This window comes from Papio anubis, chromosome 7, assembly GCF_008728515.1.
Source record: "Papio anubis isolate 15944 chromosome 7, Panubis1.0, whole genome shotgun sequence".
Taxonomy (NCBI): domain Eukaryota; kingdom Metazoa; phylum Chordata; class Mammalia; order Primates; family Cercopithecidae; genus Papio; species Papio anubis.
The window spans coordinates 43,026,210-43,052,324 of NC_044982.1; the positions used below are offsets into that span (position 1 = coordinate 43,026,210).

The window sequence follows — 26,115 nt, forward strand, 5'->3', positions numbered from 1 at the left end:
AGGTTGCAGTGAGCTGAGATCACACCATTGCACTTCAGCCTGGGCAACAAGAGTGAAACTCTGTCTCAAAAAAAAAAAAAAAGTTCTTAACTTAGGGTTCATAGATTTCTGGTTGGGACAGTGTGCATCTGGATGGGCTTCAGGGTTTTTAGACCTTCCTAAAATTACATGTAAAGTTTCTGTGTATGTGCGTTCTTTTTTTTTTTTTTTTTTTTTTGAGACGGAGTCTCGCTCTGTCGCCCAGGCTGGAGTGCAGTGGCCGGATCTCAGCTCACTGCAAGCTCCGCCTCCCGGGTTCATGCCATTCTCCTGCCTCAGCCTCCCTAGTAGCTGGGACTACAGGCGCCCGCCACCACGCCTGGCTAGTTTTTTGTATTTTTTAGTAGAGACAGGGTTTCACCGTGTTAGCCAGGATGGTCTCAATCTCCTGACCTCGTGATCCGCCCGTCTCGGCCACCGCGCCTAGCCTGCATTCTTTTTTGGAGGAGAGAATTCATTGCTTTCATCAGATTCTTAAAGATTCAGCCCTTCCATTCACACTGTCTCTCTATAGTTAAGAACTTTTGGCTTAGACTAAATAAGAATTGTGTTGTTACTATTTTATGAGTATCGTGTTAGCTGCTATGCATGCACATATGCATCTACCCTTACCATAAAACACTGTAAGGCATAAACAGCATTCATCATAATGTGCGTCCGTCCAGGATGTAACCTGGATATTTATATGCAATATTTATATGCAAGACAGAGCATATAAATATTGAAGTGCCAAATGAATGTTCTCATAAAATGAGGTGGTCCTTTTCTACCTAGAATTTTCTTTCCCAACTCCTTATCATTCAAGTTTTAGCTCCAGTGGGACGTCCTTGGGGACTTCCTTGATGAGTTTAAAAAATAGTCTTTGGGCTGGGTGCGGTGGCTCATGCCTGTTATCTCAGCATTTGGGAGGCTGAGGTGGATGGATCACCTGAGATCAGGAGTTCGAGACTAGCCTGGCCAACACAGTAAAACCTCGTCTCTACCAAAAATACAAAAATTTGCTGGGCATGGTGCTGTGCACCTGTAACCCCAGCTACTCGAGAGTCCGAGGCAGGCGAATCACTTGAACCTTGGAGGCGGAGGTTGCAGTGAGCCGAGATCATGCCACTGCACTCAAGCCTGGGCGACAAGAGCGAAACTCCATCTCAAAAAGAAAAGAAAAAAAAAAAGTGGCTGGGCACAGTGACTCATGCCTGTAATCTCAGCACTTTGGGAGGAGACAGGAGGATCTCCTGAGGCCAGGTGTTCAAGATCAACCTGGGCAACATAGTGAGACCCCTGTTCCTACCAGAACATTAAAAAATTAGCTGGAAATGGTAGCATGCACCTGTGTCCTGGCTACTTGGAAGGCCGGGACAGGAAGGAGGATTGCTTGCTGTAGGTGACAGCAAGAGTCTTGTCTCTTGGGAAAAAAAGTGTTTGAAGTTTCTATTACTCTGCTGTTTCTTATAATCTATAATTATTTTATCTTTGTTTGTTCACTTGTCTGATACATCTCCCCTTCCCCATTTAAATACGGTCTTCTTCCGTGTAGAAATCTTGTTTTTCTTATCTCTAGGGCTTAGAACAGTGCCTTGTACATAATTGGCATTCAATAAATATTTCTTAGTAAATGAATGAACACTTTTAGTTCACATTTAGGTTGACTTAGTTGACTAATAAGTAATAAAGGCATTTATTTTTCCTTCATAAATATTTAAGCCCTCTTTTTTTTTTTTTTTCCAAAACCCAGGCCAATTTTATTTAAAATAAAATTTTAATGCCAATTTTTAAACTTACAATTTACACAAAATTATAAACTTGTTTAATGAAAACTTTTTAGTTTGAAAGGATCACATTGCTGAGTGTTCACTTAAAATCTTGAGTGGGTTTGTGCTTTGGTAATTCTGCACATTTCAGGTTAAAAACATAAGTGGTATTCTATAGAGAGAATGGAGTGGATTTTATAGATGACAAACTTAGAGTGATTCCTTTTACTTTGCAAATTCATCACTTTCATTTTACAAAAGTTAAGACGTTAAGTCCAGTGAAATCCTTCTGTTCTGCGTATTTGAGGACTGATAGGCTAATCAGATCACCAGACTTTATGTAGTTTAAGAGAGAATAGCATATCTGAATATTATAATGGACTTTCAGAGCAGGGTTTTATGGGCAAATGTTCTCTGATTTGTAAAACTTATATTTTATAATAATATTGGCTCATAATAGTAATTAGATTTTGTAGTGCTTGAAAAGGATCAGTAAAGTTTCTAGATATTTCGAATAGGCTAAAGTAGCTCTTTTCGTTTGCAAGTGATGACATCCTCTTTTAATACTTAAAAATGGTTTTCTACCTTTTGTATCTGAAGATTATTTTTTTGAAAACTTATATGGAATCTTATTTTTATGTTACAGTAGAATTAAGCATAGTTTCCTTCAGTAAGAATGTAAGCCCTGGGGTCACACATACCTGAGTTTGAATTCTAAGTCCACCATTAGAAGCCATTTGACTTTTTTTTTTTTTTTTTTTGAGACGGAGTCTCGCTCTGTCGCCCGGGCTGGAGTGCAGTGGCCGGATCTCAGCTCACTGCAAGCTCCGCCTCCCGGGTTCACGCCATTCTCCGGCCTCAGCCTCCCGAGTAGCTGGGACTACAGATGCCCGCCACCTCGCCCGGCTAGTTTTTTTTGTATTTCTTAATAGAGACGGGGTTTCACCATGTTAGCCAGGATGGTCTCGATCTCCTGACCTCGTGATCCGCCCGTCTCGGCCTCCCAAAGTGCTGGGATTACAGGCTTGAGCCACCGCGCCCGGCCACCATTTGACTTTTTTTTCTTTTTTTTTTTTCCCTTGCATTGTCACCCGGCCTGGAGTGCAGTGATGCTATCTCGGCTCACTGCAACCTCCACCTCCCAGGTTCAAGCAATTCTTCTGCCCCAGCCTCCTGAGTAGCTGAGATTATAGGTGCCCACAACCATGCCCAGCTAAGTTTTTGTATTTTTAGTAGAGATGGGGTTTTGCCATGTTAGCCAGGCTGGTATTGAATCCCTGACCGTGTGATTCACCCGCCTTGGCCTCCCAAAGTGCTGGGATTACATGAGCCGCCATACTCGGCCAGAAGCTGTTTGATTTTCTTATATCTTGATTTTCTTATATCTAAAACTGGGAGAGTAATAGAAGCCATATCATAGATTCAAATTAAATTCCAGAAAGCAGGTAAAACATTTAGCCTAGTGCTGGATACATTGTATGAGTTGAAGAATATTAACTACTATAATGATAGGAAAAGTGCGCTATGGGAAATGTTTACTAATGTCTTTTAGTTGATTTTTGTTCCTTTAACACATTACATGGATTCTTTCCATTTAAGGAAGAAAAATATGGAGTATATACAACTGTGAGAATTATACTTTTAAAGCAAAAAGGAGAAACTAGTTCTTATGGAACAATCTCAGCGTTACTGTTTAGTTAATGTCAGTCTGAGACAGATTTGTTGTTTCTGGAATCAGAAGTTAAAGTGGCTAATGTAATTATTTTCAAGGGAAATTCCGTTTATGGAGCATTACCAGGTAAAATTATTATTAGATAAACTTTTCTTTTTTTTTTTTGAGACAGAATTTCCCTCTTGTTGCCCAGGCTGGAGAGCAATGGTGTGATCTCAGCCCCCTGCAACCCCCACCTCCTGGGTTCAAGTGATTCTCCTGCCTCAGCCTCCCGAGTGACTGGGATTACAGGCATATGCCCCCACACCTGGCTAATTTTGTATTTTTAGTAGAGATGGGGTTTCACCATGTTGGTGAGGCTGGTCTCAAACTGCCAACCTCAGGTGATCTGCCCGCCTTGGCCTCCCAGAGTGCTGGGATTACAGGCGTGAGCCACCGTGCCCGGCCTAGGTAAACTTAATTTGGAAGTTGTTAGGCCGGGCGCGGTAGCTCACACCTGTAATCCTACCTAGCACTTTGGGAGGCTGCAGGTGGGAGGATCGCTTGAGCCCAGGAGTTCAAGACCAGCCTGGGAAACATGGGAAAACTCCATCTCTACAAAAATTAGGAAAATTAGCCAGTTGTGGGGGCATGCTCCTGTCGTCCCACCTACTCTGGAGGCTAAGGTGAGAGAATCACCTGAGTCTGGGAGGTCAGGGCTGCAGCAGTGAGCCGAGGTCACGCTGCTGCACTCCAGCTTGGGTGACAGAGTGAGACCCTGTCTCAAAGAGAAAGAGAGAGAGAGAGAGAAAGAGAGAAAGAGAGAAAGTTGTTTACCAGGACAGGATATTCAAATGTTTTTGTAATTGCTTATTTCTATCAGAGAATATAACTTCAGCACTCTCCTTATATTTGTCCTATTACGCAACATTAAAACATATACAAACATAGAAATGTTTAAAAAGAATGATATTGAACAATATGAAATAGAGTTCTAATACTTTTGTGCCTCCATTTCTCTTGCCCATTCCCCAGGATACATACTGGTCTGGAACACAGCTTTGTTCTGATATTTTGATTCAAAGAGGGAACTTTCTCTTCGAGTTTTGAGCCATGTGAGTTTTGCAGCATTTTATTTTGAACCAGCAAAGGACTTAAGAGGGCCAGGCGAGGTGGCTCACTCCTGTAATCCCAGCATTTTGGGAGGCCGAGGCAGGCAGATCACTTGAAGTCAGGAGTTCGAGACCAGCTTGGCCAACACCCCGTCTCTATTAAAAATACAAAAAAAATTAGCCAGGTGTGGTGGCAGGTGCCTGTAATCTCAGCTACTTGGGAGGCTTAGGCAGGAGAATCTCTTCTTGAACCCATGCGGCAGAGGTTGCAGTGAGCTGAGATTGCACCACTGCACTCCATCCTGGGTACAGAGCAACACAAAATCTCAAAAAAAAAAAAAAAAAAAAAGTTGAATGAGAAACTTCTTTCTTAGTGTACCTTCTTGAGGTCTTTCATTGGCTTTTAAGTTTATTGCACCTTAAGGAAACAATCTGAATTGAGGATTTTACCAGTTTAAAGAGTATCCCAGATGGCTCTTTGTTGATGGCTCTTATCCTGTGGTCAATGGGTGAGTTTTAGAGGGCCCTTGACCCTCTTGAAATTCCAGGGAGTATTTTGTGTTTCTGTGCAGACTGACGCTTTTCTGGACAAAGGTTTAGAGTTTTCATCAGGCTCTCAAAGGAGTTTCTCCAAAGGCTAGGAACAGTTGCTTTGGGTGGTTGGCATGTTTTCTCACTCAGAGTGGAGAGAGAATTTGTCATCTCTCTCTGTAGAAGGAAGCTCTTATGACTAGAGGTTTCTTCTCCTATATTCCTTTCCTGATTTTTAATTCTTTTTGATACCAAATAGAATTTTAAAAGGTAGTTGAAGGGAGAAGTTACTACATGACTCTAGTGTGCGGTTGGCTGGAAAATTTTGATCTGCATCCTTTGAAAAATTCAGCTGGGTGAATAGGAATACCAGTGATAAAATTGAATGTGCCTCTAAAGAAACATTTTTCTGGAATGGCTGTGGACCTAGGAGAATTTGGGAGGAGAAACTCAAGTTGCTTCTGCTGGTAAAGAAATAGGTTAGCAATCAGTGAAGAAGAGATGTCTGTTGGTTTTTAAGCCACATGCCCAACACCAAAAACGAGGGATGTTTGCTTTTAACTGAGGGGAAAGTAACTTGCGCACTCCAGCAGAGAGAGCCAGGGGTGGGACCCTAGGCCCATCTGGCTCTAAAGCTGGTAACTTCCTTGTTGTGGCCGTTAGCCATAAATGTGTGCAGGTGAGAACAGCTAACCACAATCTCGCTCATGCTGTGCTGGGGGTGATTTACGTTTTTGCAAGTACTCTAAAAATTACGAGGAGACTGAAGGTGGTGAGAAAGCAAAGTGGAGAAGAGAAGAATGAGGGGAGCAGCCAGGCCTGCAGCAGCACTGTGGGTGGTGATGGGGAGAGGTGTGGCGGAGTGGCCGGCTGTGGGCTCTGGGCTCCTCAGGAAGGCTGGCTAGGCCAGGGAGCTGGGCACAAGACGCTTCCCTGGGCCCCCCTGTGCAACTCATGCTGTGTCCTGGTGAAGGCATGTCGGTCATGTCAGTCACGGAATAGTAAGGAAGGGTTTGGTAAACTGGTAGCATTCTGGCTGCAGTGTCCTTGAACACTCATCCCTCCATCTTTGGGGAACTAACTTATTGTAGGAAAGAGCCTAGGTTCAAGTCTAGGTGATAATCCTAGCTTTGTGAACTGAGGTGCGTTATTTAAACCTCTCTGGAACGTCAGTTTCCCTTTTTGTAAAACGAGACTCATGCTGCCCAAGGTGGTTGTGAGGAGTAAGTGAGGCATTGTGGGTAAACTGCCTGAATAGTGGTTGGCTGCTTAATAAATATGCGTTCCCTCATCTTTCTGTTTGCCATTGATCTTTCTTGAAGTCAGCCCTGTGGACCCGGATCTTGTTTCAGAATATGCAGTGTTGTGAGAGAAGCAGTCTGGCAAAAGTTCATCCGTTATGTAGGCACCATGAAAGACTTTTATCTCACAGTGATGTTAAATTTTAATTTAATTAATTCACGGCTGCTTGTGCCTGGAACACTGTTCAAAGTAAAGTGTTAAAACATTAAAAAGAACATGTAGCAAATTGAGACTTGGCACCATTTCAGGAAAAGTACTGTCTTCTAATAAGGGAGATACAGGCTTGAATTAACCTTTTACTGAAGTGCCCCCAGGAAACAATATCTGGCAATAGTAGGGCATACTCCTCCACCATATCTTATGAGGAAATATAGTGAGAATTCAGAGTAGGTTCAGGCTCCTAAGGGCTGTCTTCTCTTAGCAGTGTAGAAATCACAGCTGTTGTGTGCCTTACATATCATAAGCAAACAACACTCGTTTTGAATGAATGAGTATTTTGAATGCAAGGATATTTATAGCAAAGGTGAAGAGTTTTTTTGAGGGTCAGAAGGCTACTTTTGATCTTTATCTCATCAAATTAATTTTTCAGGAAGGTAGCCATGCATCAGAAGGATTGGTGTTTTCCCTCAATTTGTGAGCAAAGATCAAAAGGACTGGAAAGCAGATTGACACAGGGGACTTTTTAAAGTAGACGGAAGTTTCAGTACTCCCTGTTCTGTGAGGTGTTCTATACATCCATCTGCACTTGTCTCTCCAACTCCACCTACAGCTGATACAACTAACTGGTGTTTTTTTTTTTTTTTCCGAGACTGAGTCTTGCTCTATTTACCAGACTAGAGTGCAGTGGTGTGATCTCAGCTCACTGCAACCTCTGCCTCCTGGGTTCAAGGGATTCTCCTGCCTCAGCCTCCTGAGTAGCTGGGATTATAGGCATGTGCCACCATGCCTGGCTAATTTTTTCATTTTTAGTAGAGATGGGGTTTCTCCATGTTGGTCAGGCTGATATTGAACTCCTGACCTCGTGGTCTGCCCGCCTCTGCCTCCCAAAGTGCTGGGATTATAGGCATGAGCCATCGTGCCCAGCCAGCTAACTGGTGTTTGTAACAGTAACCCGTCATCCAGAAATAATGCTCATTTCACTTTAAGAAATTTAAAGATATTTTAATCAAAAACAGTTTAGATGAAGTTCTAAAACTTATGTTGAATAGAGCTATATTGTATTATATTTAGATTTATGTCTTAACATTTTAAAAGGCAGTTCAAGTAACTGGAATTTATTTTAACTGTATTGGTTTAGTGAGATGTTCTAGAAATGGTATATGCTTTAGATACTCTTGGGCTTAGGAGTGGCAGACTCCACTCATACTCTTGAACTGTGGCAAGATGTGAATAAAATAAATTATATGCATGTGTTTTTCTTTTTTTCTTTTTTGAGACAGAGTCTTGCTGTGTCGCCCATGCTGGAGTGCAGTGGTGCGATCTCGGCTCACTGCAAGCTCTGCCTCCCTGCTTCACGCCATTCTCCTGCCTCAGCCTCTCCAGCAGCTGGGACCACAGGCGCCCTCCACCACGCCTGGCTAATTTTTTTTGTGTGTGTGTTTTTTAGTAGAGACGGGGTTTCACTGTGTTAGCTAGGATGGTCTCAATCTGCTGACCTTGTGATCCGCCTGCCTGGGCCTCCCAAAGTGCTGGGATTACAGGCGTGAGCCACTGCACCCGGCCATGCATGTGTTTTTCTAAACGTGTATGAAGCAAACAGCTGTGAAAGGAGTTCGCCTAGGACCTGGCTAACTCAGTCTCCTCAAGGGCTTTAAATTCTCATTTTTATAATCGTTAACAGTGGGCTGTGCAATTCTGTCCATTTATTCATTTGTTCAACACATTTCTGTTGAGCCATATGATACACCAGACATTGTTCTGGGAATACAGTGGTGAGCATAACAGGGTTGGTCTCTGATATGGAGAGATAGATATTAATCAACTGAACAGACAAAGATAGAATTCCAACAATGGCAAGTGCTTTTGGAGAAATAGGGGGGGCATTCAGGGAAGGCTTCTCAGAGGAAGTGATTATGCTGAGAGAAGAAGACAGGGCAGGTAGGTTGATAAGGTTCTTCTCAAAAGACTGTTGTAGCTGGAGATCAGAGACTGGATGGGCTATTAAAGTTTTCTGGGGTGAAATCCTCAAGGCTGAATTAAGAGTTTGTCTGTAGGAGCCAGGCACGGTGGCTCACGCCTGTAATCCCAGCACTTTGGTTGACCAAGGTGGGTGGATCCACGAGGTCAGGAGTTCGAGACCAGCCTGACCAACATGGTGAAACCCCATCTCTACTAAAAATACAAAAATTAGCCGGGCGTGGTGGCGCATGCCTGTATGCCTGTAATCCCAGCTACTCAGGAGACTGAGGCAGGAGATTGCTTGAACCCAGGAGGTGGAATTTGCAAAGAGCCGAGATCATGCCGCTGCACTCCAGCCTGGACAACAGAGCAACTCTGTCTAAAAAAAAAAGAAAAGAGAGTTTGTCCTTAGGCCAGGCGCGGTGGCTCAACATGCCTGTTATGCCAGCACTTTGAGAGGCCAAGGTGGGTGGATCACCTGAGGTCAGGAGTTCGAGACCCCCCCGCTGGCCAACACGATGAAACCCTGTCTCTACTAAAAATACAAAAAAAAAAAAAAAAAAAAGCTGAGCTTTGTGGTGTGTGCCTGTAATCCCAGCTACTCGGGAGGAGAATCACTTGAACCCAGGAGGCAGAGGTTGTGTCTCAAGGAAAAAAAAAAAGAAAAAAAAAGACCGGGCGCGGTGGCTCAAGCCTGTAATCCCAGCACTTTGGGAGGCCGAGACGGGCGGATCACGAGGTCAGGAGATCGAGACCATCCTGGCTAACACGGTGAAACCCCGTCTCTACTAAAAAATACAAAAAGCTAGCCGGGCGAGGTGGCGGGCGCCTGTAGTCCCAGCTACTAGGGAGGCTGAGGCAGGAGAATGGCGTGAACCTGGGAGGCGGAGCTTGTAGTGAGCCGAGATCGTGCCACTGCACTCCAGCCTGGGCGACAGAGTGAGACTCCGTCTCCAAAAAAAAAAAAAAGTTTGTCCTTGATTCCAAGAACATTTGTACACCCTCAAATATACAACCACAGAATATATAAATCACCTCTAGATCCCCCACCCAGTCATAAGGAATAATATTTTCTCCTCATGTTTACATATTCTTTTTTTCTGAGACGGAGTCTTGCTCTTGTTGCCCAGGCTGGAGTGCAATGGCGCGATCTCGGCTCACTGCAACCTCCGCCTCCCGGGTTCAAGCGATTCTCCTGCCTCAGCTTCCCAAGTAGCTGGGACTATAGGCATGTGCCACCACACCCGGCTAATTTTGTGTTTTTAGTAGAGACGGGGTTTCTCCATGTTAGGCTGATTTCGAACTCCCGACCTCAGGTGATCTGCCCGCCTTGGCCTCCCAAAGTGTTGGGATTACAGGCGTGAGTCACTACGCCTGGCCTCTCCTTTTTTTTTGGAGTCTCGCTCTGCCGCCCAGGCTGGAGTGCAGTGGCGCTATCTCAGCTCACTGCAAACTCCGCCTCCCAGGTTCATGCCATTCTCCTGCCTCAGCCTCCCGAGTAGCTGGGACTACAGGCGCCCGCCACCACGCCCGGCTAATATTTTGTATTTTTAGTAGAGACGGAGTTTCACCGTGTTAGCCAGGATGGTCTCAATCTCCTGACCTAGTGATCCGCCCGCCTCGGCCTCCCACGGTGCTGGGATTACAGGCCTGAGCCACCGCGTCCAGCCTTTTTTTTTAAGTGAAAGCAAGTTTAAGAAAGTAAAGGAATAAAAGAATGGCTACTCTGTAGGCAGAGCAGCCTGCATATTGTTATATTTTTATTGTTCCATGTGATAATTTATAATAGCATTATGATGGAAGATCACTTTGAGGTAGTCTTATTGTTGGAGCTGGAATTTTAAAAAGTTCTCTTGTTATAGTAACATTGTGCTTATTGTATTTTTATGATATTGAGGTTTCCAGGAAAACAAGTTACTTCATCATTGCTTGCCTTTTAAAAGTATTGCTGATTTACTTTTAGACCATAAAAATGAAATGTACCACAACAAAAACATCAAGTCTCTTAAAAAAAAAAAACTGTAGATAAAATCTCTGCGGGAACTGTGGCTCACCCCTGTAATTGCAGTGATTTGGGAGGCTGAGGTGAGAGGATCTCTTGAGGCCAGGAGCTTGAGACCAACCTGGGCAGCAGAGTGAGACCCCTGTTGCTACAGAAGAAAAAAAAATTAGCCTGGCATGCCGGTAGTCCCAGCTACTCCAGAGGCTAAGGCAGGAGGATCCCTTGAGCCCAGGAGTTTGAGGCTGCAATGAGCCATGATTGCATCACTGCACTCCAGACTGGGTGACAGAGTGAGACCAATAAATAAACAAACAAACAAATCTGGGCCGGGAATATTGGCTTATGCCTGTAATCCCAGTGCTTTGGGAGACTGAGGCAGGAGGATCGCTTAAGGCCAGGAGTTCGAGGCTGCAGTGAGCTGTGATTGCATCACTGCACTCCAGCCTGGGTGATAGAGTGAGATCCTGTCTGTAAAAAATAAAATTAATAAAATAAAATCTATCTGTAGGCTCAGCTATGTGTTCTATGGATGCCACTGTGTTATTAAAGTACATCATCTTAAGTTTTTATATGTTTTAATTCACTATTTTATGAACTACTGCTTGGAACAGTGGGGAACATAATGCAATAGATTTAATTCATTAAGAGATTAAAAGTTTAGAAGATTAGATCTAGTATTATCATCAGTACCAGTTGAAGTTCATTAAATGAGAAAGCAAGCAACAGTTAAACCGCAGTTAGGCGAAGCAATTAACATTGGTGGTGTTATGGTTACTGTGAAGACTGGAAAAATAAATAATTGAAAGTATTTCGAATTTGACAAATTGAATGAAGTTAAAAATTGAATCCACCTCCTTGTCACTTGCTAATTTTAAATTTTCCTGAGCTATTATAGTTTAAATTATTGAGAATTATCTGCACTGCATTTTGTGGGTGGTGAAAATTGAGTGGAGTGAGTGCTTTACAGTACCAGTGCTTGAAGCGGAACTGGATTTGTGATGGTTTACATAAGGAAGAAGGCATCATCCATGATTATGTCAGACTCTGACCTGACAGAGAGAGTCTAACAAAACAAATAAAGGACTGTAGAGCTTGGGGCTTTTGACAGTCAGTGCTTAAATGACCACTCTTGTACCTAAATGGTTAATTAATTTCAAAATGTTTTTAGTCATTTCATGGCTAGTCAGACTGTGCATTCCTGTGAGCCCAAATCTATATTTAATATCAAAATATTCTTGGTAAAATTATGTTTCTTCACAGTTTTACTTAATGGAATATTCTTTTTCATTCGTGTGTTAATGTAGGGCACTACACCTACATTTCTTGACTAGGAGGATATCCTATTTTTATTTTATTATTTTTTTTGAGCAAGACTAGTAATAATTATGTACTGTCGTAACAGAATAATTTTACCACACCAGGGTGGCATAGTTAACAAATGATACTCATTTGTGCCCACAGATGCAAGGATAGTTGACCAATTCTCTGCCTCTTAAATAATACATATTTTTTGAGTCATAAGACTTAGGTTTCAAGTGGATCCTGTAAAGTTGATCTCTTTGTATGCTACGTTTAGGGAAGTGAGTGTGTTTTTAAAAATCTATTTAGTTTGTCCATAGACTAAATTGTTTAAGCAAAACAATATATCACTATATATTATATATTAGGTTTGCTATTGAGCTCTAAAAAGCGTTCAGAAAGAATTTTTGAGTGAAGTAACATTTGGAAACTGTCAAAGTTAGTACATTTCTGAAACGAAGGATTAGCCTAGCCAAATGTAAGCTGCTTTGCTTTATGACAGATGTGAAAGCATTGTGTTCACCTGTCTTCCCAGCTGGTGTGTGTTGAGTTGGGGAGGTTGGAGATTGGGGAATTGGATGTGTGTGATGATCTTGGCTATCTTGCCTGTGAAACATTGGGATTGGTGGTGGTTGCCAAATGTAGGAAAGAGGTTGATGCTACGTGGACAGATAGGAAATAGCTGTTAACCTAACACCTTTCATTCAGTGGGAGCATTGAAAAGTCTTTTAAACAAAATCCAAAGAAGTTGCTAGGAGTTTTGCAAAAGTATCTTTGCAGCAGGTGGCTTAGAATATGAATTTCATATTGTGTTAAGCATTTTTTCTTCATCTGTGAACTTTTACTTAAAGCTATTTTTATGAAATGAAATTATGGATTTGTTGCATGCATGCAATTTTGATTAGCAATGAAACCTGTATTTAGTCTTTATTCTAACTTAGATTTTTTCTTTTTCTTCCTCATGGGAAGTTATGGTTATTACAATGTCCAAAACACTCATTTCTCATTCTTTTTTTTTGAGACGGAGTCTCGCTCTGTCGCCCAGGCTGGAGTGCAGTGGCCGGATCTCGGCTCACTGCAAGCTCCGCCTCCCGGGTTCACGCCATTCTCCTGCCTCAGCCTCCCAAGTAGCTGGGACTACAGGCGCCCGCCACCTGGCCCGGCTAGTTTTTTGTGTTTTTTAGTAGAGATGGGGTTTCACCGTGTTAGCCAGGATGGTCTCGATCTCCTGACCTCGTGATCCGCCCGTCTCGGCCTCCCAAAGTGCTGGGATTACAGGCTTGAGCCACCACGCCCGGCCTCATTTCTCATTCTTATCTCAAGATAATGAGCGTTGTCATTGACATGTCTTCAGTTTCTGTTGAGATAAGAAAATGTATTCACCCTTGTGGAATTTTCCTTTCATAATGAATTTAAATAAAATAAGTGGCTATGACCTGGTATGGTGGCTCACACCTGTAATCCCAGCACTTTGGGAGGCCGAGGCAGGTGGATCACGAGGTCAGGAGTTCGAGACCAGCCTGGCCAACATGGTGAAACCCTGTCTTTACTAAAAGTACAAAAATTAGCTGGGCGTTGTGGCAGGCGCGTGTAATCCCAGCTTCTCCAGAGGCTGAGACAGGAGAATTGTTTGAACCCAGGAGACGGAGGTTGCAGTGAGCAAGATCACACCATTGCACTCCAGCCTGGGCAACAGAGTGAGACTCCGACTCAAAAAAAAAAAAAAAAAAAAAAAGTGTCTCTGAATGATACTGTTCACAAAAACAACATTATGTATGTTTGAAGTAGGTATATAACGAGGGAAACCAAGGCTCCAAGAAATCACTGACAGTGCAGAATTCAGTAAGTGTGATTGAATTGGAATGTCAATCAGAATTGTTTTCTAAGTTATCTTCTTGACTTGGTAGATGCTGAAGTTTCTATTCTCCCTTGAGTTCTTACTTTTTATTCTAAAGAATTTGAATAATTCTCAGACTCTCAAGCGAAAGCTTCAATCAGAGGAGGGTATTTCAGTTGTGTTTCATTGCTGTTTGACCTCAGCTTTATTGAAGCTTGAGATAGTGTCCCATATAGTTGTTTATTTTCTCCCATCTGTTAACACTTTTGACATTTATTTTTTTCTTCTGTTTTCCTCTCTCTTAGTAGTTTTGCAGGTGGGCTTGCTTAGGGTTGTACAGAGGTATGGCCCGGTCAGAAATACGGAAGTGGCATGGGAGCTGGGGAGACTGAAGATAAAGACATAGAGATACTGCATGTTCAGCAGGGTAGAGTTACAGAAAGAGGGATAGGTTTGGGAGTTAGGCAGAAATCTTAGAATTCTAGTCAGTTTTCCTTGTAAGCTAGGTGACTTTGGACAGATGACCTTCTCACAGCCTCTGTTTGCTTATCTGTAAAGTGGTGATAATATCGTCTGCCTTGCGGGATTCATTTTAGAGGTGATGTATGTGAAATGCCTAGAGTAGCAGCTAAACATGATAGGCGCTTGGTAATTGACAGTTGTCATGATATTTCCATCTTTGAGGTCAGAGAAATGGTCAATATTCCATGTCCATTTATGATTGTATTCTTGCTCTCTAGGATAGTGCCCCTCTCATCTTCACTGCTTAGAGTACCTGCTGAGGGAAACTATCCTTTCAGGCAGAAAAGGAATTCTTCATGTTTTTAAAGCAGTGCCGATTCTTACTATAGTATTGCTTCTTACTCATTACTTTTTCTTTTCTGGTTTGCATCTTAAATATTCTTCTAGAGAGTCTCTCTCTCTCTCTTTTTAATGAAGAGAGTTTTTGTGTAATGTAGTGTAATAAACTGAACATAGCTTTAAAGGCAGAGATGTATGATTATGGCTTGCTCTGGTTAGCAGGAAAGGTGTGCTTTGGACAGAGCATAGTCTGTGAAAGACCCATGAGTATCAAAGGTGGCCAAATGCTTTGAAAGACTCTGGGCATAAGGTTCCTTTTCTGGTTTTATCATCAATCTTTTCAGTTGTGACTGAGAGCTGGCGGTGTCTGGCATGTAGGAGGTGTGGAGTAAGTGTTTACTGAATGAATAAATATGATGATACTTCAGATATAAAGATTTAGTGGGGTCTAAATTTATTGGGTAGTATTTATTTGATTAGATTTGAAGAGCAGAAATAGTATACAAACATTAAGTGACTTTTGCTGCAGCCTTGACAATAAAACAAACTGAGTTTCCTGTCATATCTGGGGCTTACACTGGACGGAGATTTGTTGGTTCACAAGAATTGCTGCTGACATTAACCTGGCACTTTGCAGTTCTCCTTGAAATATGCCATAGAAAACATTGGGCTGGAGCCCAGGACCTAAAGAGCACAATACCTTTGTGTCTGGCGGATGTGCAAGTGGAAGAGTGAGCTGAGGGCGAGGGTGTGATATTCTAGTCCTTTCTCTTACCCTGGCCCCTCTTGGCTTATAGGGATTCATATCAGCTCAGAGGCCCCAGTTCTGGCTCATCACCATTAATGAAAGATAAGCGCTATATAAGTTCCTTCTCTGGTCTTCCATGTAGTTTCCCTTCCACTCACATGGACACCCAGGCTCTCTTTATTTTTGTTTGATGTGTGTTCAGGAAATATAAAAAGCTTATTTTAATTCCAGCTTTCAGTAAACAATTAGAAAGGAAAAGTTTCTGTTTGTTGTTGCAGGAACCCCTCCCCGCCTCAATCCCCTGCCTCCCAGCCTCTACAATTGGTTCATTTTTTTTTTTTTTTATGCAGGAAGTGAATTTTAGGTTTTCCATGTTTTTATCCCTTCATTAGTATGTATAATTAAGAGGTAACAGGATTTGATGTGGTTTTCTAAAGTTTTATGTAACATGAGAAGCACACTTAGTGAGTGGTTCATATTTTTGAAAGATTATACAGTATTTGAGGGGAGATTTTCTTCTACTGGAACCTCGTTTTCCAAGCTCTTCATTTTGCTGGGCATCATTTGATAAGACTTAGCCTATCCTTATCCTTTTTACTTGAGGGCAATGCAGTGTGTAGTTTGAATACGCCAGTGCATGATCCTGAGAGGCCTTTCTTTGGTGAGTGTATCTTCAGAAACAGAATCAGGATCCATCTTCAGGAATTTTCTTTCTTCCTGAAGACTCATTTCCACATGTCAGGTATAAACTAGGCCTATAAACGCTAGTGAGTGGTTTCATGTAACCATCCAAACAGTTTCTGTTTCAGTTCCAAAAAAGGCCATTTTTCCCCCCAGCCATTAAATAGCTGAGTTTTTGTTGTTGTTGTTGTTATTGTTTTTTTCTTGGCAGGGGGCAGGGCGGCCGAGAGTGGGATTTTCCACTGCTGCTGGTGGGTTTTCTTTGGTGATAGGTGATGAGATGTTTCAGAAACCAAGCCATCTTAATACTAGTTGTTTAAAACTCAATATATAATACTAATGTTAGGTTTTTACAGAGTTTGAAAAGCTTGACAGAACATTTATAGGTAGGGAGGATTCTACTTAATTTATAAGGGTAGCTTGGAAGATACGTTTTAGTTTCCAAAATTACAGTATGTGACAATTAACTTTGTTTTAAAATTTTTTTTAATTTTTTATATTACATTAGTTATCATAAGTAACAGCAATTAATTTGGAAAAGAGAAATGGCCTAGAAGGAGATACGAGGAAACTTAACACTGGTCATCTTTGGAGAATAGGAATGGAAGGTTTCACTCTCTACCTTGACATTAAAAAAATTAGTTAAAAACAGAGCAGTAGTTATGTGTCTTAAATCTGCCTTTCCAATTAATAGAAAGTAACAACTACTGAGAAGAAAAATGATATCTGTGAACATTGGTGATCATCACATTAAGCCTTTGTATAATCAGTTACAGAGTCTACCAGAGACTTTCAATACAGCATAAATGCTTCTACTCTTAAGTATTATTTGTGGTATGTATGTTTGCCCTCTATCCTTCCATCCACCCAACATCTGTCTACCCATCTGTCTGTATCTGCTAAGGAAGAGAAGTGCAGCTTGGTTTCTTTTGTGTAAGGAAAGAGCTTAATTGCTCCTCTATCTAGATGATCTTGAAAGAGCCTTATTTTTGATGTTTGGCAAGAGGGTAAAGTACTTAGTAGTTTTCAAAAATGGTGTGTGGGACATTGAAAAGATAAATTGTATTGGTGTGAAATCTTTTGTTTTCAGTGTTCTGAGATTCTTTTTTTTTTTTTTTTTTTTTTTTTATGACAGAGTCTTGCTCTGTGGTCCAGGCTGGAGTGCAGTGGCACAATCTCAGCTCACTGCAAGCTCTGCCTTCCAGATTCAAGCATTTCTCCTGCCTCAGCCTCCTGAGTAGCTGGGATTACAGGGGTGCGCCGCCATGCCTGGCTACTTTTTTGTATTTTAGTAGAAACGGGGTTTTACCATGTTGGCCAGGCTGGTCTCAAACTCCTAACCTCGTGTGATCCACCCACCTCAGCCTCCCAAAGTGCTGGGATTACAGGGTTAGCCACTGCACCTGGCCGAGATTCTTATCTTGGTAATTTTTTGCACAGAGAACTCAGCTCCCTATCGTACCACATTTTAATGAGCTACACGGTAATTTATGACTTGAGCTCTTTCCTTTTCTAATCAGCTCATCAACATCAAGATTGTTCTATGTCAATTTACTTTAGAATTGAAATTTTACTTTTTGTATAATGCTATTAGGTGGCTTGTATTTGATTTGGGGGATGAATAGATTTTGAGTCAGCGTTTGCTGCTTAACAAACCACTCCACAACTTGGTGGCTTAAAACAACAGCCATTTATTTAGTTCACCATTTTGTGGTTTGGCAGTTTCAGCTGGACTCAGCCATGTGATGGTTCTCATTTCCTCTGGGCTCACTCATGAACATGCCGTTAGATGGATATTCTCACTCACATATCTGATGGTTGGCTAGTGCTACAGGGATACCTGGGCTTTGTGAGTTTCATCATCCAGCAGGTTAGCCTGGGCTTGTCCACATGGTGGCTTATGGGTTTCTCTAAAGCAGTAAGAGAGGGCAAATGCAAATGCAAATGCTTAAGAATTTTTCAAATCTCTGTTTGCATCATGTTTGCTATTGTCCCATTGGCCAAAGTGAGTTACAAGGCCAGCTGAAATTCCAAGGATGGAGAAAGACTCTACCTCTTTGTGGGAGGAGCTCTAAAATTACACTGCAGTGGCATGAACACAAGGAGGAAAAGAATTTGTGGCCATTTCTACCATCTGCCATAAATGTACTTGGGACTTCCCACCTTGGTTCAACGGATATTGTCTTTATTTTGAAATATGTCTAGAATCCAACCACTTCTCACTATCTTCTCTGCCTCCTTTGCTACCTCGTAGTCCAAACCACTATCATCTTTTGCCTCCCAACAGGTTCCCTGCTGCTTCCATCTTTTCCCCTGTGTTCTACACAGCAGCCACAGCAAGCTTTTAAAAGTAGAAGTCAGATTATGTCACTCCTCTGTTCAAAACCTTCCACTGGCTTCTCATTTCATTCAGAATAAAATTTAAATTACCTTCTGAGGCTACAAAACTTTACATGATGTGGCTCTTTCTTCGACCTCATCTTAACTCACTGCTCTTAGCCACACTCCCTCCTTGCTGTTTCTCAAACACACTAACAGGCCGTAGGGCTTTGCATTTGTGGTTTTCTCTACCAGATACTCAGCATGTCTCCTTCCTTTACTTCTTTAAGGTCTCTGTTTATCTGTCACTTTCTCAGAGAGGCGGTCAATGATACACTACATAAAATAACATTCTTGCTTACCAGTCTCTGGCTTGCTGTATTTTACTCCTTAGACTTACCACCACCTGACAATTGTTTATTTTCTATCCCCTCCAGTTAGACTGTGCGCTCCATGAGGGCAGTGACCTTGAGTATTTTGTTTGCTGTTTATCCCCAGTACCTAGAACAGTGCCTAGTGCAGGGTGTATGCCACTTAAGCCTCAGCAGAATCACTGTCCAGTGACATTCATCACCTGGTCTTAGTGTTGGCTCATCCCTAGAAGTGAGGTGAGGTCTGTGTCCCATTGTTGCTGGGCTAGAGGCAGCTGATTTCCTCCCATTCTTTGATGCTCAGTTGGACCAGTATCGTGATATTTAAGGAAAGGTTCATCCTATCCCCTTTTGCCAACACAATTTTAATTTGATGACTTTGTGGTCATTTTTCTTTATAAATACCCATCTTCATGGATTTAAATATATAATCATTGGATGCTTATGGTTTACATAAGTATGAATATTCATATGTATGTTTTTTTGAAGAGGGTGGCACATGGAGCAAACACTTTTTACTTAGGCATGGATGCTCAGGTAGTGGTGTTGATGCCTTCTTTGTGTATTCTTGAAATTTCTGCAAGCTCCCAAACCTTTTTATACTCAGATCTATGTACCAAATTGCTCAGGTCCCAGTGGGCCAGACTTCCACTGAGTGTTAGCTAACTCAGGGATAGAGTTGCTGTCCTTCAAGTATAGTTTGTCTCTCAGATGGCTTTCCCATAGCTGATTCTCAGGCTTTGAATATAGATTATGTTAGTCCACAGGCATTGACTCCATTTGCAGGTGTGTGCTTGTAACAAACATATAGTCAAACCTCTAACATTTGGAATAATGAGATGAGATGGGAATGAGTAGGAGGAAGGGCAGCCTGGTTTAGTGAAATATCTGATGCACAGAATATTTAAAAATAGGCCTGGCACAGTGACTCACGTGGCCTGTAATCCCAGCACTTTGGGAGGCCGAGGCGAGTGGATCACTTGAGGTCAGGAGTTCAAAACCAGCCTGGCCAACATGGCAAAACCCTGTCTCTACTAAAAATACAAAAATTAGCTGGGTGTGGTGGTGTGCATCTGTAATCCCAGCTACTCGGGAGGCTAAGGCACGAGAATCGCTTGAACCTGGAGGCAGAAATTGCAGTAAGCTGAGATCGTGCCACTGCACACCAGCTTGGGTGATAGAGCAAGACCTTGTTTCAAAAAAAAAAAAAAAAAAAAAAGGAATATTTTAAAATAAAGGTAATTATGTTAATTATATGATTTTTAAATTATAGCGCATGTCATAGACTAAGATACAACTGGGATATGAGTCCCATAAGCAACTGTAATGGAAATATTTGCAGTCTACACAGCCCTAGAGAAGAAGTGAAGGATTTTAAGCAGCAAAGTCTGTGGAAGAGTTATTTGACTCAGACTTTGAAGGCTAAAGAACTAGATAAATCTAATTTCTTGAAACCTTTGATTTTAAAAAGTTACTGATTTTTATATTAATGGACCTGAAGATGTTCAGGTGCAGATTAACTTGTACTTGATTAGAATCACATTCTTCAAGTGTAAAATAGAAATTTTGCAGTGGAAAAGCTGAGACATGTGGTTTCTCTGCCTGGCTTCTTCTGGACATTAAGGTAACTCTCACTGGAGATGTCTCCCATTCCAGAAGTGGACATTTATGTTTCGCTGCCCCAAAGCTGGTTGAATTAGAAAGCTGGAAAGCAAAGCAAGAGCTTTAAATATTTAGTGGAACGAGGGTGCTGATAATGACAGTCGGGATTGTGGGGCTCTTCTGGACTCTGGCTTCTTATGAGAGGAAGGGTTAAGAACATCCCCTTTTGGGGAAGACAAGCTAGGACTTCAGTCCAGTTTTGCCGTTTACTATTGGAGTGATCTTAGATAAGTTATTTAACCTCTCTATGCCTCAGTTTCCTTGGTGGTAAAAAGGGGGATAATGAGAGGGCTCATACTTTAGAGTTGTAAGGATTCAATGCAGTCATATGTGGGAAAGGCTTATTGTAGATGCTCAGGAAATGTTAGCTAATATATATAGAAGGCCTATAAGGAAAATGATACCAGAAGGGCTTAAATGGGCACCCAGGACACAGTTTTATGTGCCATTGTGGTCCCTATGAAACTAGTGAATATATGCAGTTGTTTTGTGAGAGTGACAGAACAAAGAGTGACGGAGGGAGGGGGTTGCCATAGCATTGGGGTAAACAAGTGAGCGGAGTGGTCTAGAGAGGAAAGCATTTGTGTGCACAGTGGCTCCAAAGAGGTGTGTGAGGTGTGCAAGGAGGGAAGAGCATACACCTGGTAATGGGGGCCTGAGAGCTGCAGGGGTTGGAAGATAACACTGGTATGTGTAGAAGTGTGTGTAGGGGTGGGAAGGAGGGTGGAGTGAGGATTTATGGGCTTGGATCAGGCTATTAGGTTGGATCCCAAAGGCATTAGGTGCCACTCAGGCTAGATCTCTACAAAGAGGAATCACGCAAACTGAGGCTCCAGAAGAAAAGAGTTCTTTCTGTGGGTTTATGCTAGATTCCTAGGGTCAGGCTTCTCAAACTTACCTAATCAAGTGCCCCTAGGCATAAGAGAGTTACCCTTGCTGGGACCTGCGCGGTGGCTTGCGCCTGTAATCCCAGCACCTTTGGGAGGCCGAGGTGGGCGGATCACGAGGTCAGGAGATGGAGACCATCCTGGCTAACACGGTGAAAACCCATCTCTACTAAAAAATACAAAAAATTAGCCGGGCGTGGTAGCTGTCGCCTGTAGTCCCAGCTACTTGGGAGGCTGAGGCAGGAGAATGGCATGAACCCGGGAGGCGGAGCTTGCATTGAGCTGAGATTGCGCTGCTGCAAGGACTCCTGCCTGGGCAACAGAGCGCAACTCCGTCTCAAAAAAAAAAAGAGAATTACCCTTGCTGCAGTTTTTTTGAAGTCTTCTTTATTTATTTTTTAGTTTTTTTATTTTTAAAAATTCAGAGATTTTTGCATTTCATATTTGTTTCTTTTCATTCTAAACATTGGTGTTTTTAGTAAAGTTAATCGCACCGAGGGAGAAGTGCCATGTTTATCTTATGGCTTCTAAAAGAAACCCACACTGCCCTTCTGAGATTAATCCAGGAGCAAGGTAATTAACAGTTAAGGTAGTTGGATGCCAGGAAAGAGAGAGGTCTTTAGAAGGGGCCTCGTACTCATAGCAGGTAGGCAGTTGGTATTCCCTCATTGCTTCTTCTAGGCCTCTGAGGCCCCAAATCCTTTCTGTAAGGCAACTTGTGGCTTTTTGAAGGCCCACTGATGGTCCTTTAGTGCTCACTACTTACCCAAGCTGCTGAGATTCTTCCTTGTGCCCACTGCAGCAGTGGCCCGGGACAGGAAGTAAGGTGCATTTAATACTCTTGTCCCAGGCTGGGCGCCTTGGCTCACACCTGTAACCTCAGCACTTTGGGAGGCTGAGGTGGTTGGATCACTTGAGGCCATGTTTTGCTTTGCTTTGCTTTGCTTTTAAAACCAGGACTCTGGCCGGGCGCGGTGGCTCAAGCCTGTAATCCCAGCACTTTGGGAGGCCGAGATGGGCGGATCACGAGGTCAGGAGATTGAGACCATCCTGGCTAACACGGTGAAACCCCGTCTCTACTAAAAATACAAAAAACTAGCCGGGCGAGGTGGCAGGCGCCTGTAGTCCCAGCTACTCGGGAGGCTGAGGCAGGAGAATGGCGTGAACCCGGGAGGCGGAGCTTGCAGTGAGCTGAGATCCGGCCACTGTACTCCAGCCTGGGCGGCAGAGCAAGACTCCGTCTCAAAAAAAAAAAAAAAACAAAAAAAAAACCAGGACTCTGCCCTTCTTAGTGAAGCATATTGGGGGGCAGAGAGGCATACTGATTGGGATTTTTCCAAATGGTTTCCTCACATCCTGACATCCGAACCTCTTAAATAAGGACTTTCAAGGCCCTCATGCAATTCTGGTAGTTTCAGTATATCTAAGAGAAGACAGATTATTAATGATTTTCAGATGTGAAATTCATTAAACTATATAATAAATGAAAGTGCTTTTGGGGAAGGATAATACTAGGGAATATTGAAACAGAACATCTAAAACAATTGTTTTCCTTGCAGTGTTAACATGTGATATAAATGTGGTGTTTTTGTCTTTACTGCTTGCCTTATGTTACCTCCTTGCTCTGGAACAGTTGTTTTCAGACTTCAGTATGTATAGGAATCACCTGAGAAATTGGTTGGAGTTGTTGATTTCCTGTCTTTTACCTGGGGATGTGCAGTACAGATGGTTCAAATGCTTTTTGAGCAGACTGGATATTGCTTTGGAAGTGTCATAGTGTTCGTTTCTAACCTCTACATAGTGGCCTGTTCCTGCCTGTCACCTCACACCCTGCATTCTTCAATGACCTCAGTGCCTTTGCTTTATTCATTCCTCCCAAGATGGAAATTAATCTTCTGTCTCCTCAGGGCTCAGCTCAAGAGGAGGCCTTCCCAAGAAGCTTTCTGTCTAGTCTAGCTCACTCTGATGATGCCTTTCCCAAAACTCCTCTGTACATACAGTAGTTAAAAGAAAAAAAAGGCTAACTTTCCCTGTTTGGCTCTTGTAGGTATTATGTAATTTTTTATTTATGGTCTGTATTGCTCACTGGACCATTCCTGTATATTGCATTGCTTTACTGGTTATCTTTCAAGGTTCCCATGTACAACTTCAGAGGGTGTGCAGTGCATAGTATTAATGTGCTGTTCCTCTGTCTTTGTATTTTTGTTTTTGAGATGAGGTTTCTTGCTATGTTGCCCAGGCTGGTCTTGAACTCCTGGGCTCAAGGGATCCTCCCGCTTTAGCCTCCTAAGTAGCTGTGTGTGCCACTACACCTGGCTCCTCTGTCTTTCTATGTAAAAAATAGTTTATTTCTCTTAATAAGATTTCAAGTGCCTTGAAAGTAGGAATAATCTTAGATTTTTGTATTTTTCATAGCATCCAGTAACTTTATATTTAGCCTTCTCCTCCTTCTCCTCCTCCTCCTCCTCCTCCTCCTTCTTCCCTTCCCTTCCCTTCCCTTTCTCTCTCTTTCTTCGTCTTCCTCTGTCCTCCTCCTTCTCCTTCTCTTTCTCCTCCTCCTCCTTCTCTCCTTCTTCTTTTCTTCCTTTTTTTTTTTTTTTTTCCCTAATTTAAGACAAGATCTCACTCTGTCACCCACGCTGGAGTGCAGTGGCGCCATCTCGGCTCACTGCAACCTCCACCTCCTGGGCTCAGGTGATCCTTCCACTTCAGCCTCCCAAGTAGATGGGAGTACAGATGTGCGCCACCAGGCCTGGCTAACTTTTTAATTTTTTGTAGAGGTGGCATCTGTCCATGTTGCCCAGTCTGGTCTCTAGTTCCTTGGCTCAAGTGATCCACCTGCCTTGGCCGGCCTCCCAAAGTGCTGGGATTACAGGTGTGAGCCACTGTGCCTGGCTTCTTTTAATATTTTTAGTCTGCCAGGCACGGTAGCTCACGCCTGTAATCCCAGCGCTTTGGGAGGCTGAGACAGGTGGATCGCCTGAGGTCAGGAGTTCGAGACCAGCCTGGCCAAGATGATGAAACCCCGTCTCTACTAAAAATACAAAAATTAGCCACATGCGGTGGCGGGCGCCTCTCCCAGCTACTTGGGAGGCTAAGGCGGGAGAATCACTTGAACCCGGGATGTGAGGTTGCAGTGAACCAAGATCCCGCTGCTGTACTCTAGCCTGGGCGACAGTTCAAGACTCTCAAAAAAAAAAAAAAAAAAAAAAAAAAAAATCAATTTCATATAGTAGAAAAATATGGTGGTATTCTTTTGTCTTATTTGGAAGAGTAGAACTGCACTAATGGAAATGATTTAGGATTCGGCCACAGAATCTGAAATTTGTTGAATTTTTTTTTAATTTTTAGAGCTCATTTTCTACCTGAGCTTCATTTCTGTTATAGTTTTCTAAGTATGCGACAAGTAATGTTTTAAGAACCATTAAGGTACTGTTCATTGAATATCGTCTTGTAGAATATAATGTTGCTAAAGATTTTGATGTAAAGATTCTAGTTAGAAGCCTTGAGCTAAGTTTTTCTGAATCTTGCCCTGCCATCCCTCCCACCCTCCAATGTGGTTTTTGGTGTTCTTAAAAACAAAAAACAAAAACCTGTTTAAAGTTACCAGAGTCATGCATGTATTTTTGTAGAAAATACAGCTGAACAGATGATTATCACTTCAAACATTTTGGTGTGTATTCTTCAAGCTTTTTTGTAGGGGTAGTGGTGGCGGCAGCTGTATTTGTATGGGCTCATGGTCTTACTAGACCAAAACAATTTTTTTTGGAGGACTACTTCTAGCCTATCCCAATGTAGTAATTAGTCTGATAAAAATTTAATAAGTCATCACTGTGGTAATTTATGATGATGCCTTTTTATCAAGTCAAATTGAGTAATTGACTTATCTAATTAGTAGTACATCTCTTAGTCAGATCAGTGCCTGGTTGACCCACAAGACAAAACTTTTGAATATAAAGTGGTCTTCTAGTGTATTAAGGAGTATGTGCTTCTACTTTAATAAACTGTGTATCCTTTTTGAGAACCACTGAGGTGTGGGTGTTTTTTTGTTGGTTTGTTTGTTAATTTGCTTTTTAAAAAGTTTTGAAAACTGAGCCAGAATAGTTTTGCTTATAGTTTGAGGAAGGAGAGTGTTCATGTCCAGCTTCTCTGCATTTTGGAGAATGATACACAACATAACGTGTACGTTTCTCCGGTTGCGTTTTCATCCGTCCCATTTTCCAGGCAGACTAGAATCCATGTAACTGCTGACTAGTGCCATTACACAGTGACACTACTAGTTCATAGAAGGAGTATGGTATAGTAGAAGAGAACAGGTCTTGGAGATTTGCGGCTTTCTACCTGTACGTTACCCTTAGCAAGACCTTCTTAACCCCTTTGAGTCACAGTTAGGCTTACTGTAAGATAAAAGTAAGCCCAAACACAAAAGATTAATTTGATGGATAAAGTCTTAAGGTCCTGCCCTGTTTAATTCCTGACTTCTCCACATGGCCCACCATGAACTACTACCACCTTTATGATGGCCAGCAGGCATGAATTGTCTTGAACTTCATTTTTCCTTCTATTTAAGTGGAGAAAGTATCTCTTTTCCTGTTTATTAAATTCATTTTTCTGTCTCCTGGATTTCTCTCTGCTGCCTCTTCACTTTATGGGTGATCTCTTTTTGATTATCCTAGCTCTCTTTGTCCTTCTTTTCTTCTTGGTGAACTCTTATTGATCTGACATGGTCACCTGCAGGAAGGTAGCCTCCTGTGACTTCGTTGGCTTCAGGGAGGTGTCTTGTCCCCAGCACTCTTACAGCACTCTTCTCACAGAGGCTTTTGAGGTTTACTTGCCTGGTTTCCCAGTACAATGTAAGCTCCCTGAGGACCAAAGATTGTCTCTTCATTTACCTTGTGCAGGGCCTAGGTTAATGAGTTGAATGAATGGTAAATGGCAGCTCTAAAGAAAAGCACATAATTTTTGATTTAGGGGCAGTATCCAAAGTGCATTAAGATCATGGACTCT

General features: G+C 42.3%; 1 protein-coding gene across 5 annotated transcripts in view; it reads left to right on the plus strand.

Annotated features, from left to right (window-relative positions):
- The window catches only part of PPP2R5E (protein phosphatase 2 regulatory subunit B'epsilon), a 172,401-nt gene that overhangs the window by 13,233 nt on the left and 133,053 nt on the right, over nucleotides 1-26,115 (plus strand). The window contains exon 1 of one of the 5 annotated variants that reach the window (XM_009211702.4): nucleotides 19,794-20,908. The exons of the other annotated variants lie outside the window; for them this stretch is intronic. The gene's annotated coding sequence lies outside the window, so the exon portion shown is untranslated. Of the gene's footprint in view, nucleotides 1-19,793; nucleotides 20,909-26,115 lie in introns of those variants that run through there. 5 annotated transcript variants of the gene reach the window in all.